The following is an 18,482-nucleotide window of genomic DNA, read 5'->3' as shown; positions in this document are numbered from 1 at the left end:
CTTCCGGCATCTTAGATTTAATTTAGTGATCTAGTTAGGTTCAAAATGACAAAGCAGAACAGTAAATGGTCTTGGCTTTATTTGGATTTATTTCCAGTTCCATGAGATTGTTCTTTACTTCACATCATTAATAACACCTGTGCTATTTGACCTGTAGCAAAGGCTGTTCCTTGTTTCCACTACCCAGGTGTGACTATGTCCAACTCAAGCAGCAAATATTTGCTGTGGCCTTCGGCAAGTTCGGCAAATTCCCAACACGAATATGATTCAGACACACTAGGTGGGGTCACCTTAAAAAATTCTCTCTCTCTCTCTCTCTCTCTCTCTCTCTCTCTCTCTCTCTCTCTCTCTCTCTCTCTCTCTCTCTCTCTCTCTCTCAGAGCCAGCTAACTCCTTTCCCCTGGGCAGGGCTCACACAGTCAGTAGAAGATGTAATGTAATGTGACATGTTGTCTGGCTGGGCATGAGTAGACCAGATCAGTGGAGCCATAGGGGCCAGGATCTTACATTCTTCCTCCTTTGACTGCAGATGAGTCACATTTTACAGCTGATTAAGAGAAGAAAAAGGAGCCGGTGATGCTTAAACAAGCCGTCTTGCACTTCCCGGCCCCGATGTAGAGAAATTGCACTCCCTCGTGGAGACTTGCGTCAGACCTTTTTTTTTCATTATGCAGATTTGTGCCTGCATAGCATGACTAGTGACTGACAACAGATGAGCTATGAACAAGGCAAAGGACTAAACAGGGCCTTTAGATTCCACAGGGCTGTTACCAAGCAGCAAGCAGTGGTTCCCAGTTTCAGTCCCTGTGCTATGCAAGCTTTAATATTTTCTCTGCTTAACATGCATAATGAATGCCCTGAAGTAATTCATAATTAACCTGATGACTTGAAACATTCATGCTGTTATCCAATCAGCCAATCATGTGGCAGCAGTGCAATGCTTAAATGCCTGGTCTTTGTATAATCTTTCTAATAACTGGCTGAGTGTTTCTGAAACCTGATGCAGAAGTATGCACATCCTCTCAATTCTGTCCTTGAGGCCCCAATCATTAGAAGGAACCATGGAGAGTGATTCAGGCATCTGGCCACCTTGACCTCAGACATGCACCTGCAATCTTCAGTCCATAGGCCTGTGAGTTTCCACACGTAACAATAAAGCTACGAGCCACTCGCATGCTAGAAAAATACAGCGCATATCTCCTTCCTCTAAAATGTTATGTCTTTTTATGTCCACTTGAGAAGGCCTCAGGGTGCTACTACGCAGTCCATTTTTCCACCACTCCCAAAACAAAACAAACTCTCACACACTAACACACAGACCTGGGCTAAGACATATTCCCTTGCTCAATACAATTACTGTTTTTTTTTTCCTGTTGCATGTGATTAGCCTTTGCATGGAAAAAGGGTAAGACTGAATGCAAATATACCTCAGAGATCTCAAAATTTTAAAATAAAACATAAAAAGTTGTGTTTCAAGTGGAGCATACTCTGATACATTACAAATAGAGATGTACTTAGTAAGTAGAGCTTTAATCCTAAACACATTAATGTAATTTACTTTATTAGTTAACAATTTAGTGATTGTGTTGTAAACAATAAAATAATTACTGCAGATATAAACACAGATATTTAAAATGTGAGCACAATGTGAGACATTGCTATATAGCCCGTTTAACATTCATTAGCTAGAAATTTTTTTTAAGATCAGGGTTTTCACAGAACTTTGCCTTGTATGTGTTTAAGTGGGACAGAAATTTGCCGTGAGCAGAGTTTAAATCTGCAGCATGTCACACTGTAACCCAACACTGTTACGGCAGCCTGCTTCTAAAGTTCAATTCAAATAGATTTCATTATTTTGATTCTTATCAGCTTCACAATGTGAAGGTTAAATACACAGCTCCTCGTTGTATCTCTTACAACATCTGTCCTAACGTATGTATTATGTAAGGAAAAAAACATGGCAGGACGTGCTGTTACAGGGAAATAATCAGTGCCAAAGCTGATTATTGTTCTATAACAGCACTGCCAAATGACATGTCATATTTTTTTTATCCATTTATAGTTATGCTTAATATTGTGAACATCAGTGAACCAAGTTTTTTCCTATTATAACTTGCATTATATTTTGTAGCACCAATCTCTTTTTCTTTCTTGACATTAGTAAGACATACAATACAGCTTGCCAAGAAACTGCAAAGTCATCAAACTCGCCTGTGTCAAAAAACCTTAAAGGAACAGCTTTACTTCTGAATGTTACAAACTGTAGACAATGGAGACTCCTTTCAAAAATGCTAAATAATCTTCTCCTCACAGAAAGTTTCACCAGGTCAATGATTACACGTTTTTTACCCATGTATGTGGAGCGTTCACCAAACATGTCCCTATGAATGAGTTAGAATAGAAACCTATCATCATCCAGCACTACTGTCAGAGCCATGTTGTTATAGAAAATTATTCAATAACTTCTGACCAAACTGATTTGAGAATTCAACAGCACTCTGGTACACTTTAATCTATTATATTTGGGTCTTTATCATTATAATCTTTGGAGTGCAAACCATTGTGCAAACCAAAAGCAGATATATATTATTATGATATAATTCGCAGTGCTCATTTTTACATGTTATTGCATTCAGGGGGCATGTTTGCCTCGCACCTCTAGGGTTGGGGGCTAAAATCCCACCTCCACTCTGTGTGTGTGTGTGGAGTTTTCATGTTCTCCCTGTGCTTTATGCTTTCCTCTGCATACTGTGGTTTCCTCACCCAGTCCAAAGACATGCATTGTAGGCTGATTGGCTTTTTCTAAATTATCTGTAGTGTTTGCAGTTGTCCCCTGTGATGGGTTGGAACCCCATCCAGAGTGTCTCCTGCCATGTACTCCAAGTCCCTTGGGATAAGCTCTAGGATCCCAACAACCCTGAGTAGAATAAGCAGTATGGAAAATGGATGCATGGATTATTGCATTCATTCATGTATTTATTAGTTAAAACAAGCTTTGCACTGTCATATGGTGTAATAAATAAAATACATATATATGATGGATGGGAATTTGGCCCAAAGATAGAAATATTATTACATGAAAACAATATTACAGAAATATCTAATATTTTTGGTATAATTGGTACAGTGTGGTGATCTGCCTGATTCACAAGTAGGTATACATTGTTATAGTGACTGATGGTTGTCTTCTTTTGAACATAAAGCCCAATGGCTGCGTCATTTGTGTGGAAAATGCACAGCGCTCATAATAATAGCTTGTTAAATGTATTTTTGACATTATTCTTGAATAAAAATAATACAACTATAAAGCATGCCAATGTTAAGCATAAAGTATAAAAATAATTGATGTTACTGTTGTTGTATCTGCCTTCTTTCTGGTTCTAGTTCTGTTCATTAACATAAAACACAGTAAGCACAGACTGAACTCTTTGATTATATTAGTTTAGAAATCTTACAGGACTAACTCATGTCCAGCCATGTTAATGAATCTTGTTTTGGTAATGTATGAGCATATAGTTGGTCTTGACCTTTACTTTTACACCAGTGTCATGTAAAACAAATGGGTAAGTTTTGCTGCTCCTTACATAACATGAATCAGCAGTTATGTTAATGATTCATTTTTTTTCCTTCTGAAAATGGAAACCAAGTAACCTCTGTGTTCTCTGTGCAGTCCGAGCCAACCAGGCTGCATCTCTATGAGGAATTGCTCACATTCTTCATGGATTGAGTTTCACCTGGGCGAGAAAGGACATTCATGTCCTGTTACATATATCATCAGAAACAGCTCTGAGGGAACAGATCACATTCTAGTTTCAGTCATGTGAACTGTACAGGAAGGGAAAGACTATATGGTCAGTGTATTTGATTACAGCATGAGTCAAAGGGTCATCACTAGACTCGATTGGACTTCTAGATCATTCAGACTAATACATGAAAATAGTACTTCTAATTTTCAGAAATGGTGAGCCAGATTAGAAGGCATTCTACCTAATATTATACATAGAGATCAGGTGGGCTTCATTAAAAACAGATCCTTGACTGATAATATGAGAAGACTATTGCATCTTATGTGGATGAATCAGTCTAACCTAGATCCCATTGCTGCAATATCGCTCGATGCGGAAAAAACCTTTAATGGGGTGGAATGGGAGTTTCTTTTTGTAACCTGGGATAAATTTGGTTTTGGCCCAGGGTTTGTGAAGTGGGTCAAAATTCTATACTCCAATCCTAAAGCAACAGTAATATCTAATGCAATTACTTCATCTTTTTTTTTTTTTTTTTTTAATCTATCTAGGTCTACCCATCAAGGTTGTCCTCTTAATCCACTACTCTTTATATTGGTTCTGGAACCACTTGCTTCAAAGACTAGTGAAGACCAGAGATTTAAAGGTGTATTTGCAAGGGAAAGAGAACACAAACTGCTGTTATATGCTGATGACATATTGCTATTAGATAAAACCTTGCATACTCTTTATCAGTAGTACTTAATGTGATTGAATCATATTAAAAATTTTCAGGATATAAAAATCAATTGGCATAAATCAGAGACTATGCCCGTATCAAGAACATGTTCCTCTTCTTCAGTTAGTGCACTTAATTTTAAATGAATGCATAAAGGAATTAGATATCTTGGTATCCAACTGAGCCCTAATTTAGAGAACACAATGAGAAACTACAGACAAAATTAGACAGCTGGAAAAAACTGAACTTAACTTTATGGGGAAAGATTAAAATAATAAAGATGGTTTTTGCGTTGCAGTTTAATGGGGAATGGTTCCTCTAATCAGGCCTCATCAGAAATTCAAACGATCTAATGTTGTGATTAAGGCCTTTTTATGGGACGGTAAATGACCCAGGATCAGAATAAATAAATTGTGTTTACCTAGAGATAAAGGCAGTTTAGCATTAACGAATGTAGAACTCTATGAAATAGCATTTGAAATGTTTAAGCTTGTGAGAAACTGGGAAGAAAATTATTTGACTTTAGACTGGGTATTAATAGAACAACAACTCACTGTCATGATTTAGAGGTGGAGACGGATACAAATGCAGATAAAGGTTTAATAATAATCAAAACAAACACAAAAGAAGCTATAAACACCTGGTTAAAACACTAAGGTGAGAAATAAACATGACACAAGGACCAGAACAGAAACAACGGCAAAGTGAGAATTAAAGAAAGACAAAAGTGCAGTGCCAACTGTGGCTATATATACACATAGAGTTCGTTAACTAGAATGTGATGCAGGTGGTCATGTGACCATGATGTAGTGCGGTGACTGCTGGGATCTGTAGTCCAGATATCCATGACAGAACTCCTTCCCCCGGTGGTCCTCTGAGCAAAATGTGAAAGCGGATCCTGAGGGGGAAGCGACATTCCCCATGAAGCTAGAGGGGGGAGCAATGCTCTCTGTGAGGTCCGAGGGGAGAGCGAAGTTCTTCACAATACCAGAGGGAGGAGCGAGGTTCTCCACAAGGCCAGAGGGAGGAGTGATGTCCTCCGTGGAGCAGGAAGGGGGAGCGACATACAGCGCGAAGCAAAGAAAAGGAGCCAAGTTTTCAGCAGAGCAGGATGGCAGAGCGACGTCCTCAGCCGAGCAGGAAGGTGGAGCGATGTCCTCAGCCGAGCAGGAAGGCGGACCAACATCCTCAGCCGAGCAGGAAGGCGGCACGACGTCCTCAGCCGATCAGGATGGAGGAGCATTAACTAGAATGTGATTCAGGTGCAGATGGTCATATGACCGTGATGTAGTGCAGTGGCTGCTGGGAGCTGTAGCCCAGAGTGGCCTCTGGGATATCCATGACACCTACTTTCCCTTTTCGACTAATAGAGGCTCTATCACAAAAACTGGAGGGAGAACTACATCATAATATGACCAATCCAATATTGATTCATTCTAGGGATGCTTGGAAGGCCGTCCACAAAATGTGTCAGATCTCTCACATGTGCGAACACTCTTCGTCAGTATGGAATAATCCATATATTAAAATGGGTGGCGGGGGGGGGGGGGGGGGGGGGGGGTTCTTTGGGGACAATGGTTTAGAAGTGGAATATGTACTGTAAAGGACTTATTTAGTAGCAACAGGCTTTAATCTTGTAAAAATTTAGTAGGAACATAGTAGGGTAATATTTGTAATATTTGGAAATATTTACAGATTAGAAATAGTTTGAAGGTATTGGTTTGCATTGGGCAAGAAAAGAATGTTTTAGAAGAGTTCTGGATATTACCAAGGCCTCTTGAGAAGGCATCTAATTTTTATCAAAGGTGTATAAGGATTGATGACAAGCACTGTGAAAACCTGAGACTGATTTAGCAATGAGACCTTAATAGTGAAATAGATACATAGATAAGGATACTTGGAATAGAGTTTCATCCAACATGGGAGGTATATAAAGGAAGCAAGAGGTAAATTTATCAAGTATAAGATTTTACACAGGTATTATTACATGCCAGTTTGGCTTTATAAAATGATTAGTGTGAAAAATAATAAATGCTGGAAAGTTAAACAAGAAACTGGAATGTATTTTCATGCTCTCTGGGAATGTACAAAGATTCTGCTTTTTTGGGAAATTGTTTTGAAATATCTTGGGAGAGGGTTAGGATATGACCTTCCACTTTCACCAAGGGTATGTCTTTTAGGGGATAAAACAGATTCCTCAGATTAAAAACAATGACTTCTCCCTTCTTACTGTAGGTATAGTTACAGCAGTTCGACAGATAATTAGATTCTGGAAAGATGCTCTCCCACACTCAGAGTGTGGTTTGAATCAATGATTGAGTGCGCCTCATATGAAAAAATGTCGGCAAAACTGAATGGAAATCACATAAATATAGACATTTGGGAGAATTTTATGAAGACTATCACTTTAAGGAGGAATGATATTAGAACCATGTCTATTTGTAGTATATACTAACTTATCCATCTTGTTGTGTGTCACATCTAATGTTGTTTATATATATACACAGGTGCATCTCAAAAAATTTGAATATTGTTGAAAAGTAATTTTTTCCCCCCATAATTTAATTCAAAAAGTGGAACTTTCATATATTGTACATTAATTAGACATTAAGTGAAATATTTCAAGCAATTTAAAAAATCTTGATGATTACAGCTAACAGCTCATGGAAATCAAAAATACAATATCTCAAAATATTAGAATAAAGAATTTTATAATACAGAAATGTTGCCCTGAGAAAAGCTCTAATCAGCTAATTAACTCAAAACACCTGCAAAGGTTTCCTGAGCCTTTAATCTATCAGTCAGGTTCAGTAAACACAACAACAGTCATGGGGAAGATAAAAGTAAATGTTGCATTTCATTTGGAAATCAAGGTCCCAGAGTCTGGAGGAAGAGTGGAGAGACACAGAATCCAAGTTGCTTGAAGTCCAGTGTAAAGTTGCCACGGTCAGTGATGATTTGGGGGGCCATGTCATCTGCTGGTGTTGGTCCACTGTGTTTCCTCGAGTCGAGAGTCAATGCAGCATCTACCAGGAGATTTTAGAGCACTTCATACTCCCATCTGCTGACAAGATTTATGGAGATGCTGATTTCCTTTTCCAGCAGGACTTGGCACCTGCCCACAGTGACACAACTACTAGTAACTGGTTTTCTAGCCGTGGTATTACTGTGCTTGATTGGCCAGCCAACTCTCCTGACCTGAACCCCGTAGAGAATCTATGAGAGACACCAGAACCAACAATACAGATGAGCTGAAGGCTGCTATCAAAGCAACATGGGTTTCCATAACACCTCAGCAGTGCCACAAGCTAATTTCCTCAATGCCATGCCACACTGATGCAGTAATTCATGCTAAAGGATTAAAGCCCCAACCAACTATTGCGTGCATAAATGAACATACTTTTCACAAGGTTGACATTTCTGTATTATAAATTCTACATATATATATATATATATATATATATATATATATATATATATATATATATATATATATATATATATATATATATATATGTGTGTGTGTATGTGTGTGTGTGTGTGTGTGTGTGTGTGTGTGTATATTTATATGTTTGTTTTCTTGTTTCGTATTGTGTTCGTTGTGTTAACCTCTGCCAGTATCGAGTGTGTTATATCATGTATAAGGAAAACCAATAAAAAATTAAATAAATAAAAAAAGAAATGGTGAACCGACAAAGAGGATTCCAAGTGGTTGTGATAGATGTGTGTATTTGCCCTATATACAGTCTTTGACACACAAGCTCAAGAGCACTACTGAAAGTGGACAGGAGGCGTGTCAGGGCTACAGCTGGTGGGGGTGGTGCAGTGACACAGCTAAGCAACATGCTGCTTCCTCCATGCTTGCCTTCATGCTCAGTTATATAAATGTGTAGTGTTGAGTGGAGCGCTGTGCTATAGTTGGAGCACTGGGCTCTATTTGTGGAAAATCAGCTGTCTGTTTTGCTGGATCTGTGTCAGACTGTAAGACTGTCAGCTGTGTATGCAGTGAGGTGGTTTGATTTTTAAACAGGTGCGAATAGGGAATAACAGAGTGACTTGCTTCCTCCTCCACAGAGACCTCTGTCACGGCTTGAGCTCATCACAGAGACTGCTGTTCAGACAAAACAAGACAGTGCTGAGGGTTTGTGACACTTCCTCAGGTCATCTCAGCACTTTTTTCACAGCATTCATATGAGCACAAGGAACACATGAAGACATTGTAGTAAATGAAAAATTCAGTTTTTATTAATAAAAGAAAGGTTGAGCAGCAGAATTTTAGGAAGAGAGATATAGGAAAAGGCTCACAAAACAGGATAGTCTGACCTAGTCATGCATTGTGATATGCCCTGCCAGCTCCTATCACACCTCTAGGCACCAGCACTATTATGTAAGCCATAATTGATTTCTCCACGCAGGCAGAAGGCAAAGTGCTGTTTCACCTAGTAACAGCAAACTGCCATAACCATTCACAGTTACAAAGTTAAACATGTTAAAGTGCGCCTCGGGTTGCTCAGAAATTCCACGGTTATCTAGTATATGCTTATATGCTTAAATTAAGCTTTTAATATGTGGAGTAGACATAGATAATACGATAAGACATTGGAAGCCCAAGGAAGTGCCCACACCTTTACCCTGATCAAGAAAATGTAAACCAATCCTGTACACACCTGCCACCTTCTCTGATAAACCAGTGTAATACTGCATTCATTTCATCTTACAACAATGCATTCAGGTCTTACAACATGACAGTAAATACTTGACAATATGTGACATCACATTATAAACAAACACAACTGAAACAAAGGCAGAGTCTTCTATAATGAAAGCTAGCTTGAAATGTAATGTCAGTATTTAATTTGTGTCTATTAAGCAATCACTTTAATTTTCCACTATAAACTGTAATACACAGTAGAACTGTAGCTCAACTTTCTATTTACAAACATTTCCATAGGAACAATTTTTGAGACCTAGTAAAATCTCTGAGCTGTCACCTTATAAATTGCACTGTATTAGCAAAATGCATTTGCATACTGGGATGTGATTCTTACATTTTATAATGCAATAACACTGTTCAAATTTACAGCAGTTAGCAGACGCCCTTATCCTGAGTGACTTATAATAACTATACTTTTTGGTCTAAAACATATAATATGCTAACACAAATAGCTCACTATATAGAAATAACATTAAGATAAATTCCCTTAGAGTTAGTATGAATGCTAGTACAGCAGACTTTTTTTTTTTTATTTGTCTAGTGCTCGCTTAAGTGATTAGTGAAGAGGTGGGCCTTCAGTCTTTGTTGCCTGCCATGTACTGTATACTAACTATGTTCTCCCCTGCAGAACCACTGCAGTAACCTTTTTAAAAATTTACCAGTCTGTACACTCACATTAATTCCCTAGAAAGGATTTAATCATTTAAACATGTTTTCTAAACATTAATCGAACACACTCCCTAATCCCTGCAGCAACCACACATTCATGCAGAGTCAGAAATCACTCATACTGGCTAAATCAATACCATATCGTTGTGAACTGGATGGAAGTGATAATTTGCTGTATTGCTGTATCACTAACAGACTGGAAATATGCTCTGAGGACTGATCATGTGTACCGAGACGCTGCACTATCCAGTTTGTACTGTACTGTATGATTATACACCCCTGTGCTGTCATGGCTTGCACCAGGTACACTTTTGCTCTAGTTGTCTGCATCAGCTAACATCAAGCTGACAGTCTGATAATGAATTAAGGAAGGTGAGATTGTTGAGTATGCACTGTTGGGGTGCATGCAGTGCTGCTGATTCGTTTGGCATTTCAGCATGGATGTTTTTTTTAAAAAACTCTTTCAGTTTGTCCCAAGCAATCTCAATCTCATTCCATTCTATTAGCAAGGCTAGCTCCTATCTGTAAGCAGGCCTTGTCCTTGCACTCTGAAAGACAGATAACTGCTTCTCAAAACTTTCATTTGAGCTGCCTCCAGGGCAGATCTGTTCACACGCAGAGGGCAAGAGTCCACCACCCATGCACCACATGAAGGCAATATGACATCATAGAGTCCAAACAGCAAGCTGTTTAATGGAAGTGATATTTCAAGTTTTTCCGATGAATATGAAAGCACAATATTACTTACTCATGCTGCACGGGGACAACATGCAAAACACAAATAGAGGACATAGATAAAAAAAAAAAATAGAAAAGAAAATGTAATTAGTGTTAGACTTCAATTCAATGAAACATGTGCCTGTGTTAGATAGGATTCCTGTCCAAACACTAAAAGATCACCCCTTGAACCTCACTGTAACATTAATTCCCACTCTGTATTTATGTACTAATTAATTCAGACCATATTCAGAATTTCAGGATCTTCATCATTTCTTCATGCCAAAATACTGTTTATGCGCAGTGGCTCTATTGTGAATTGGTTGCAAATGTCTAATTGTCTAATTTGCACATGTGAGTACATGAAGTGTCATGTGGACTTGAGTAAAATAAATGCTTCTGCTATCAACATGTGAAAATACCAAACTCCAAGTTTACTTAGGCTAATGTTTAAAATAACACAATGCTCAGTATAATAGTGTGACACTTCAGCACAGTAATCTGCATTTACTTATTGAGAGGAACTGCTCTAACAACATGTGACTCACATTCCTCCCTGCTGGTTGCTGGAGTAGGAACATGCCAATCAAAGTGCCTGCTGAAGAAAGGGGTGTTTCTTAAACGCTCACAAGTCTTAGGTTATAGTCCAGTGGTTTTCAATCCTGGTCCTGGAGACCCACCGCTGTGCACATTTTGTCTCTCCTGTATTTAACACACCTGATTCAGATCATCAGCTCATTAGGAGAGAGATTCATGAACTGAGCTGAGTGTGTCAGATATGAGAGACATACAAAATCTACAGTGGTGTGAGCCCCCAGGACCAGGATTGAAAACCACTGTTATAGTCAGTGCTTTTCAGCACATGATGTACCCAGTACAGGAACGTGTGTGATGAGGTGTTGCCTTGCTGACATTTGCTGCACGATGATACATGACCTAGAAAATTTCAGTTGTCTAGGACTTTGATCTTGTGTTCAAAGTTCTGTTACAATCAGAACCTCGCTGCTTGTTGCTTGTTAATATGTCATTGAAACTGCTGTTCTGTGTGGTTGTCAGTCACATGGGTCCGGGTCAGAAAGGGCAAAGCCATGTTGTGTTTGTGACTGCTAAGGTGTGTCTCTCTCTAAATAATGCTGCCACAAGTCCAAATTTTCCCCTGTACAGTAGTTGAGGCTCCTATTTTCCAAGGTTGGGGGTAAGGGTAGGAGAGCACAGACCTTACCGATGCGAAGCCCTGTCTCTTTAAATCAACATCATGCATCATCTCGCACGCGCTCGCCAGTGCTGAGTCACTGGGTTCGGGTTGGTGTCCTTAAACCCCGCCTACCGTCACTTTTCATTGGACGGAGCTTTCACGAAGCACGCTGTGATTGGTTAGCAGGATCGATAATCCGTTGTCTTGGGCAAAAAAAAGAGGCGTTCTTAAAGTGACGGCCCCGGTTTTGACACCGCTGTGTGCTCAGCGATCGAGCAAACAGGGTGGGGTAGTAAGAGCGGATAAAGTTGGGCTGCTGGAATGCATTAAAATTGAAAAAGGGGAGATGACGATATCTGAGCACAAATACATCCAAAGTTATATGCGTTGTTTACTCGTTATATATACTATTACTGTCTCAAGCAACAATGTTAAGGTGCTAAACCACAGTGGGCAATTTTCTGGTTTAATAACCCACCAAACCTGGTAATTAATTATTAAATTGAATCAGATCTCTTTATTCAAGGGTGTGTTCACATGGGAAGCACTGGATGACAGCTTCCACCTTGAAATATGCCTTGCCACACCAACTCTGTGGTAAGGCTTATTATCAGTTATGTAAATATATAGGCATTTAGTTTGCATCAGGGAACAAAACCAGTTGTTCTGCAAATGCAGTACATAATTAGGTGGTGCTACCCCTCAGTGTGCTCTAAACACTTCATGTCAACATGCCAAACCCTGCTGCAGATACTCCATATAATCTAAGGCAAATAATAAACTGATTTAAAAATGTTTAACAAATCTATCTATCTATCTATCTATCTATCTATCTATCTATCTATCTATCTATCTATCTATCTATCAAAGAAAAATGGTTAATCAAATGTCAAAGCCTTTAGTTAGAAGGTGATTATTTAACATTTAAGGAAGGAGTCTCTAGTGCCAGCACTTTCTAATGGTCAGTAAGTTTTCTTCCACAGGAGTCTTCATGAGAGTGTACTTGCCAGTTTCTGACAATCTGCATTTTAGTCTTATTGACTTCATGAGAGAAAAATAGATCAGTTGGTGAGGGATTGCTTGTTTATAGCTGCTATAATGTGATATGATAACAAGTGATTACAAGAACTAACTTGTCTCACGTTCCACATGTGTGGATGTGATGTTGTGGATATTCTGCAACATTAAATGTGACTATAAATGGTTAATGGCATGAAAGATGTGATGTTTATTCATGAATTAAAAAATATAAAAATATAAAAAATGCAATATAAAAAATTCACCACAGTTAACCATAAATCTAGCTTCTCCAGCTGATATCGCATATAGTTACCTACCAGGAAATGTCACTAATACTCCTAGCAAAAAAAGGGGTGAAATAGAGACAGACAATTTTTCTCTTCAGAATATTTTACTGAAATTGTTCACCAGTTGCTTTGCTACAGGATGGCACTTGCCTGGAGAGGAGTGATAGATTCCTGGAATGCATTTAGGAGCTAGGTTAAGGTATCCTCTGCCCAGTGTGTTAAGCATGTTAAGGCTACAAAACACAAACTGACACATATCTACAGTATATCTGCAATCAGAACTACCCTGAAGTCAAGTCAGAGCCTTAGCCTGATTGTGTGGCATTACTGCATGTGACATAATGAGGCTTTGTCAGAGACAGTGCACCCTTCCTGAACAAGGGTGGAGGGTGTTAAATCATGTCCTAAAAACTCTCTGAATATAGTACTGTTTCTTCTCAAAATATCTTTATAATTAGAACAGTATGACTTGTTTTCTTGAATGGCTGGGTGATCTAGGATAAGTGCATACTATTTAAAACTATTTCCTAAATTGAATTCTTGGCAGACAAGGGTATTTTGAACATTAAATGAGTTTAAAAATGTGATGACTGAAACTCACACCCACTATGTGTTGATACCACCCAGGCTGATAGAAACAACAAAATGCATGAAATGTGGGTGTTGTCACCCGCCTTAACTATGGTTTTTCCCATTCAGATTTCAGGCATAAACTAAAGTTGGGATCCTTCCTGCATCCTTTTGGTCTGTCCAAGGCCTCCACTGAGCCTCTAGAATTATAGCCTTCTGTGTTAAATTAAGAGCCTTCACAGCAGCAAATAGTTAGCGTTCCTAAAGTAATGGCAGCAGCAACATTACTTAACTTGAACCAAATAAATGTGTTTCACTTCATCCAATTCTGAGTAAAAAGGTGGTTTGAATGTGGCTGGTTAACACACAAGATACTACTATACTGCAGTCTGCTCTGCTGGATATCATATATATCCAGAAGATGTATATGGATCTTCCATGAGCCATGCATGAGTCTGAACACACAGTCTCTCCATAGTCTGTGGTTATTGTGCAGTTCACAGCTAGTGCTGAGATTTATTGCTTAAACTCCATAACATTTCTTTGGCATGCAACTACACTATGTTACAAATAATAAGAGGGTTGGCTGATATATTTTCTGCTGCTCCGTAAGACCACTTTTTGGGTTTCTGTTTGAATTGCTAATGGTGGAGTGGTTTGTCAGTATGTCACACATTCCTGTGTAGGACCTCTGGTACCATATACTTCTGACATCTAAGATCATTCTGCTTTCTTTTCTTGACAGTTTCAGTCCATGTGGCCACAGTAACTGACACTGACATGTCTGCGTGTAACCATAAAATAATAAAAGCCTACAGTTTCCAAATATCTTCTATCCTTCAAAGGAACTCCTTGCACAAATATCCATGTATTTTTCTTATACTGTACAACCAATTAAGGTTTCAGACTTCAAATTGACTATTAGTGTAATGTTAAAATAATACATCACCAAAACCCTCAGGAATTTTTTTTATTATTTTTTTTTTTTTTACAGGAGACACGGTATCTTACTATGACTGTAGTAGGTGTGAGGCATAGACTATATATGTTTAATACTTAAATAAAAAACACACATCAGGTATTTTATCTGAATTAGCTAACACTAGTGCAGGAAGAGTCAGTTAGGTAACAAAGGTCTTGAGCAGGGTTGCCAGGCTTGCTTGACAAAATCAACTATATGGCAATTCAACAACATCTCAGCAACAAACCCTGTACTTTTTACCTTTTAATGTAGAATATCCTGAATATCATTGTAAAATGTATGTAATTATTTAAAGTTATACATTTTAAATACATATTAAAACACGCAGTTTCCCTAATCAGATTTTTCACAAGGGTCCTAAAATAGTTCAATATCATTACAAATATTGGAATAATTAAAGTATAGCTATAAGAATGAGTAGGTGAATTCACTGACACATGATATATACTGTAATCATAAATTAGGCTTAATATACAGAGATAATGTTGTGAATGGCATCAATAACTGTGACCATAACTGACTATGAGAACACAAAAGTCTGGACCTCAGTAGTTTCAGAAGGGCTTAGTAGCATCTCCAGTTGTCCAATTCATGGAAATTCCATTTGTCCAATATGGTAAATGGTGCACTTATATCACACTTTTATCCAAAGCGCTTAACACTGTGTCTCATTCACCCATTCACACACACACCAATGGTAGCAGAGCTGCCATGCAAGGCGCTAACTTGCCATCAGGAACAACTTGGGGTTCAGTGTCTTTCCCAAGAAGACTTCGGCATGTGGAGTCACGTGGGCCGGGAATCGAACCACCAACCCTACGATTAGTGGACAACCCGCTCTACTTCCTGAGCCACAGCCGCCCATGGACACAGCAACATCCTGATAATGTAGTGGAAGAATATAGTCTACTATGTGGAAAATACATGATCTAATCTAATCTTGGGGCAGCTGAGAAAGACAGTTCAATTTTTCCCATAGACTTCCATTAATTTTAGTGCTCACGAAATGCTGTGCTATCTGACTTTAACATTTTTGTGAAATATACAATGTACATATTATAGGCTAACATCTGTCATAGCTATGAAGCCATGACATGCGTGCTTGCTATCAATTAGCAGCTTGTGACATGCAAACTTCTTGTAATGTTTGCTAGTTGCATTAATATTAACTGATCCCAAGTAACTTTAGCTGATATACCCTCCCTGCTGATAAAACAACAACAATAGTTTGTAATGGTATAATGGTTATAATGGGAATTATATTGATTTTAATGGAAAATGTAATGGTCCCTGTGGGTCTCTACTGGTAATTTGTTGCCTTCTATTGGTGGCATGTTATGTCTAGTGGATACCATTAAGGACCTATATCATTAATATGCCCTACTATGTAGTGGAAACCATTCAGCAATGGTTTTGATGGTATTTGTAGTGGAAACCATTAGAATTTCTGTGATGGTTTCTATTCTTAGCTGTGTTAGCTGTGCACATGGCATTTTTATGCATTTTTGTGAGTAATAAGTAAGCAGAAGCAAGAGAGAAACTGAGAACAAAGAAAGAAAGACATACCTGTTAATCAAAATGTAGCATTCTAACATGAGTCAGAGCAGTTTATGGAAGATTGAAAGTTTATGAATTCGTGTAGTCTAGAGGCATTGGGTATATTAAATATGAAGTGGGTTGGCATTTCTGCACTGTATATCTCACTTTAATTTTGATCCTAGATTGTGACGTGAACAACAGGCCCACCGCAGCTATTAAAAAGTAGGTACACAAAACAGGTGCGAAACATTCGGACCTGGCAACCACACTCTTTTAACCACTTTATACGGAACGTCGGTCGGAGAGAGGTCTGATTGGTCGGCACGTTTCCCATCCGCCCGAGTACAAACGTCTCATTGGTGCGTGCACCCGTCAATTACGACAGCGCTCCAAGTGGGCGTCATAACGGGGCTTTGACGTTAGAGGTGATTGGTCATCTGGTGGTTTTGACGTCACGGCGCTGCCAGCTGATCGGAGGAGAAGCCGGTATGAGAGGAGTAGAAGCGGACAGACTTCGGGAGCGATGTGAGGACGGACGCACTGAGGCAGAGACAGACTAATGGAACAATCTTATTTAATCCAGTTAATGACAAGGTAGTAGTTACTGTGGCTGCATTTGACACGCATTCGCTTTATAAACAGCTTTTAGTTCCACAGCGGCGCTGTGAAGTGTCAGCTCTGATTTAGGGTTAAGGTGTGGCTTACTGCGAAATGCGATTTTCCCCGAGTCCCATTCGGATTTGAGTTTAATCAAGGACTCGGTTTGTTTATTGAAGATAAAGTCACTTTTCAGGTATGATTATAACCGGGTGGGATTTTTAGGAAGGAAGCAACCGTCTAGGCTACAATGTGTTTAAACTAATAAGTAAAAAAAAAATGTTGCAGCGCTCGGGAAAACTGTTATAACGTTTCTGGCACGATTTCTCGATAACTACCCTAAGAGGAAACAACACTGGAGTGTAATAGAGGTATAATAAACATGTTGTATGCCTTGAGAAAGGCGAGTTGTTAGGAGACGGGGGGATGATCTGGGAGTTGAGCAGGGCGTGAGCGTGGAGTCGGGCAGAAGAGAGAGCGCTCCGTCATGTCGGGGTGAGGAGCTCCTCGAATAAACAACAAAACCAATTACACAAGCCTGTGTTTAGGAGAAGTTTTGAAAGGGGACCTGCACTGCTTTCGAAAGGAGACGCGGTGGCGAAGATAACACTGAGAAAACAATTCCTCTTGTGAAAGTAAGTAGTCTAGATATGGGTCAATGCTATTTGAGGCAAGTTTTCTTGAGAGGTGTTTGTTGTCCGAAGTGCTCGAAGGTTCCTGGGCTGTAGAGCCCTTATTAAACAATTAGCTTAGCAATTAATGAGTCATTATGGCACGACCGGGTTTAAAATACACTCGACATATTGATATATGAATGAACACCGGCTTTAAAATGTCGTCTTGACTCTTTACAAGGTACGGTTTCTCTCCTACTCCCCCCCCCCCCCCCCCCCCCCTTTATGAATTATTAGCCTATTAGGCTCCAGCCTATCACCTGATAAAAGTTAAGGGTTTATAGCCGACAGGGATGGGCACCATGTCTTGAGGTGTTATTACAGCGTTTCCTCCCTACGTTTTATCGTAAAAGAAAACAATATTCACATGTAGACTAATAATTGCTTGATAAAACTAAAACTCACGTTGATGAATTAAAAGCTGTGAAGTGTCTAAGCTGACCAGTCTGCTACGTATTGTATGTATTTATGCATGGACACTGATTCCTCTGAGGTCCGAGCACGGCCCCACCCTGTACACTGCGTTATGGATGAGCAAGTTCTCCCCCACCTATTAAAGTTTCTCGTTTCGTTTGTTTTTCTCTCACGTCAGTGCAGGTTTTCAAAGACTGCCTTTTCCCCCTTCTTTTTCCTCTATACATAGCTGCTGTAAGCAGTAGAAATGTTCATCAGTGCTGCGAGGCATAATGGATTTCTGCTGGTCTGACTGGTGGCCTGCTGGTCTGAAGGTATGAAGTGTTTAAAAGTGGAAATTTTATAGCTAATGTGTATACTCAGCTAAACCGTGTCAAATACCTACAGTGTGCTCTGAACACAAGTTGTAATTAAAGTTAAAATAGATTCATTTTAACAAAAGGTGATGTCTTGGAAGATTTTTTGTTAATCCACAACTGCAACCTAATGAATGTAAGTTATAGACACAGTAGCGACAGAACTTCATTCAGTTTTCTGAACCTCGTTCCTTTTTTCATGACTACGCAGGCTAAGTAATAAAATGTTTACAGGGTTGCTTATGCAACTGCAAAAAATAGAGAGAAAAAAGCAGTTCGGCTCCCGA

The 18,482-nt window shown here is 39.1% G+C and overlaps 1 protein-coding gene across 4 annotated transcripts in view; it reads left to right on the top strand.

The window, feature by feature from the left end:
• Positions 1-16,611: 16,611 nt before the first annotated feature.
• The window catches only part of aipl1 (aryl hydrocarbon receptor interacting protein-like 1), a 33,809-nt gene continuing 31,938 nt past the window's right edge, over positions 16,612-18,482 (top strand). Inside the window, exons 1-2 of one of the 4 annotated variants that reach the window (XR_008398208.1) lie at positions 16,612-17,386; positions 18,069-18,153. The gene's annotated coding sequence lies outside the window, so the exon portion shown is untranslated. The remainder of the gene's footprint in view (positions 17,387-18,068; positions 18,154-18,482) is intronic. The other 3 variants (XM_053687270.1, XM_047161226.2, XM_053687271.1) reach the window with 3 other exon arrangements.

Source organism: Ictalurus punctatus, chromosome 17, assembly GCF_001660625.3.
Source record: "Ictalurus punctatus breed USDA103 chromosome 17, Coco_2.0, whole genome shotgun sequence".
NCBI lineage: Eukaryota > Metazoa > Chordata > Actinopteri > Siluriformes > Ictaluridae > Ictalurus > Ictalurus punctatus.
Note: the sequence above shows the minus strand (reverse complement) of the source record. Positions and strands in the feature narration are given on the sequence as shown.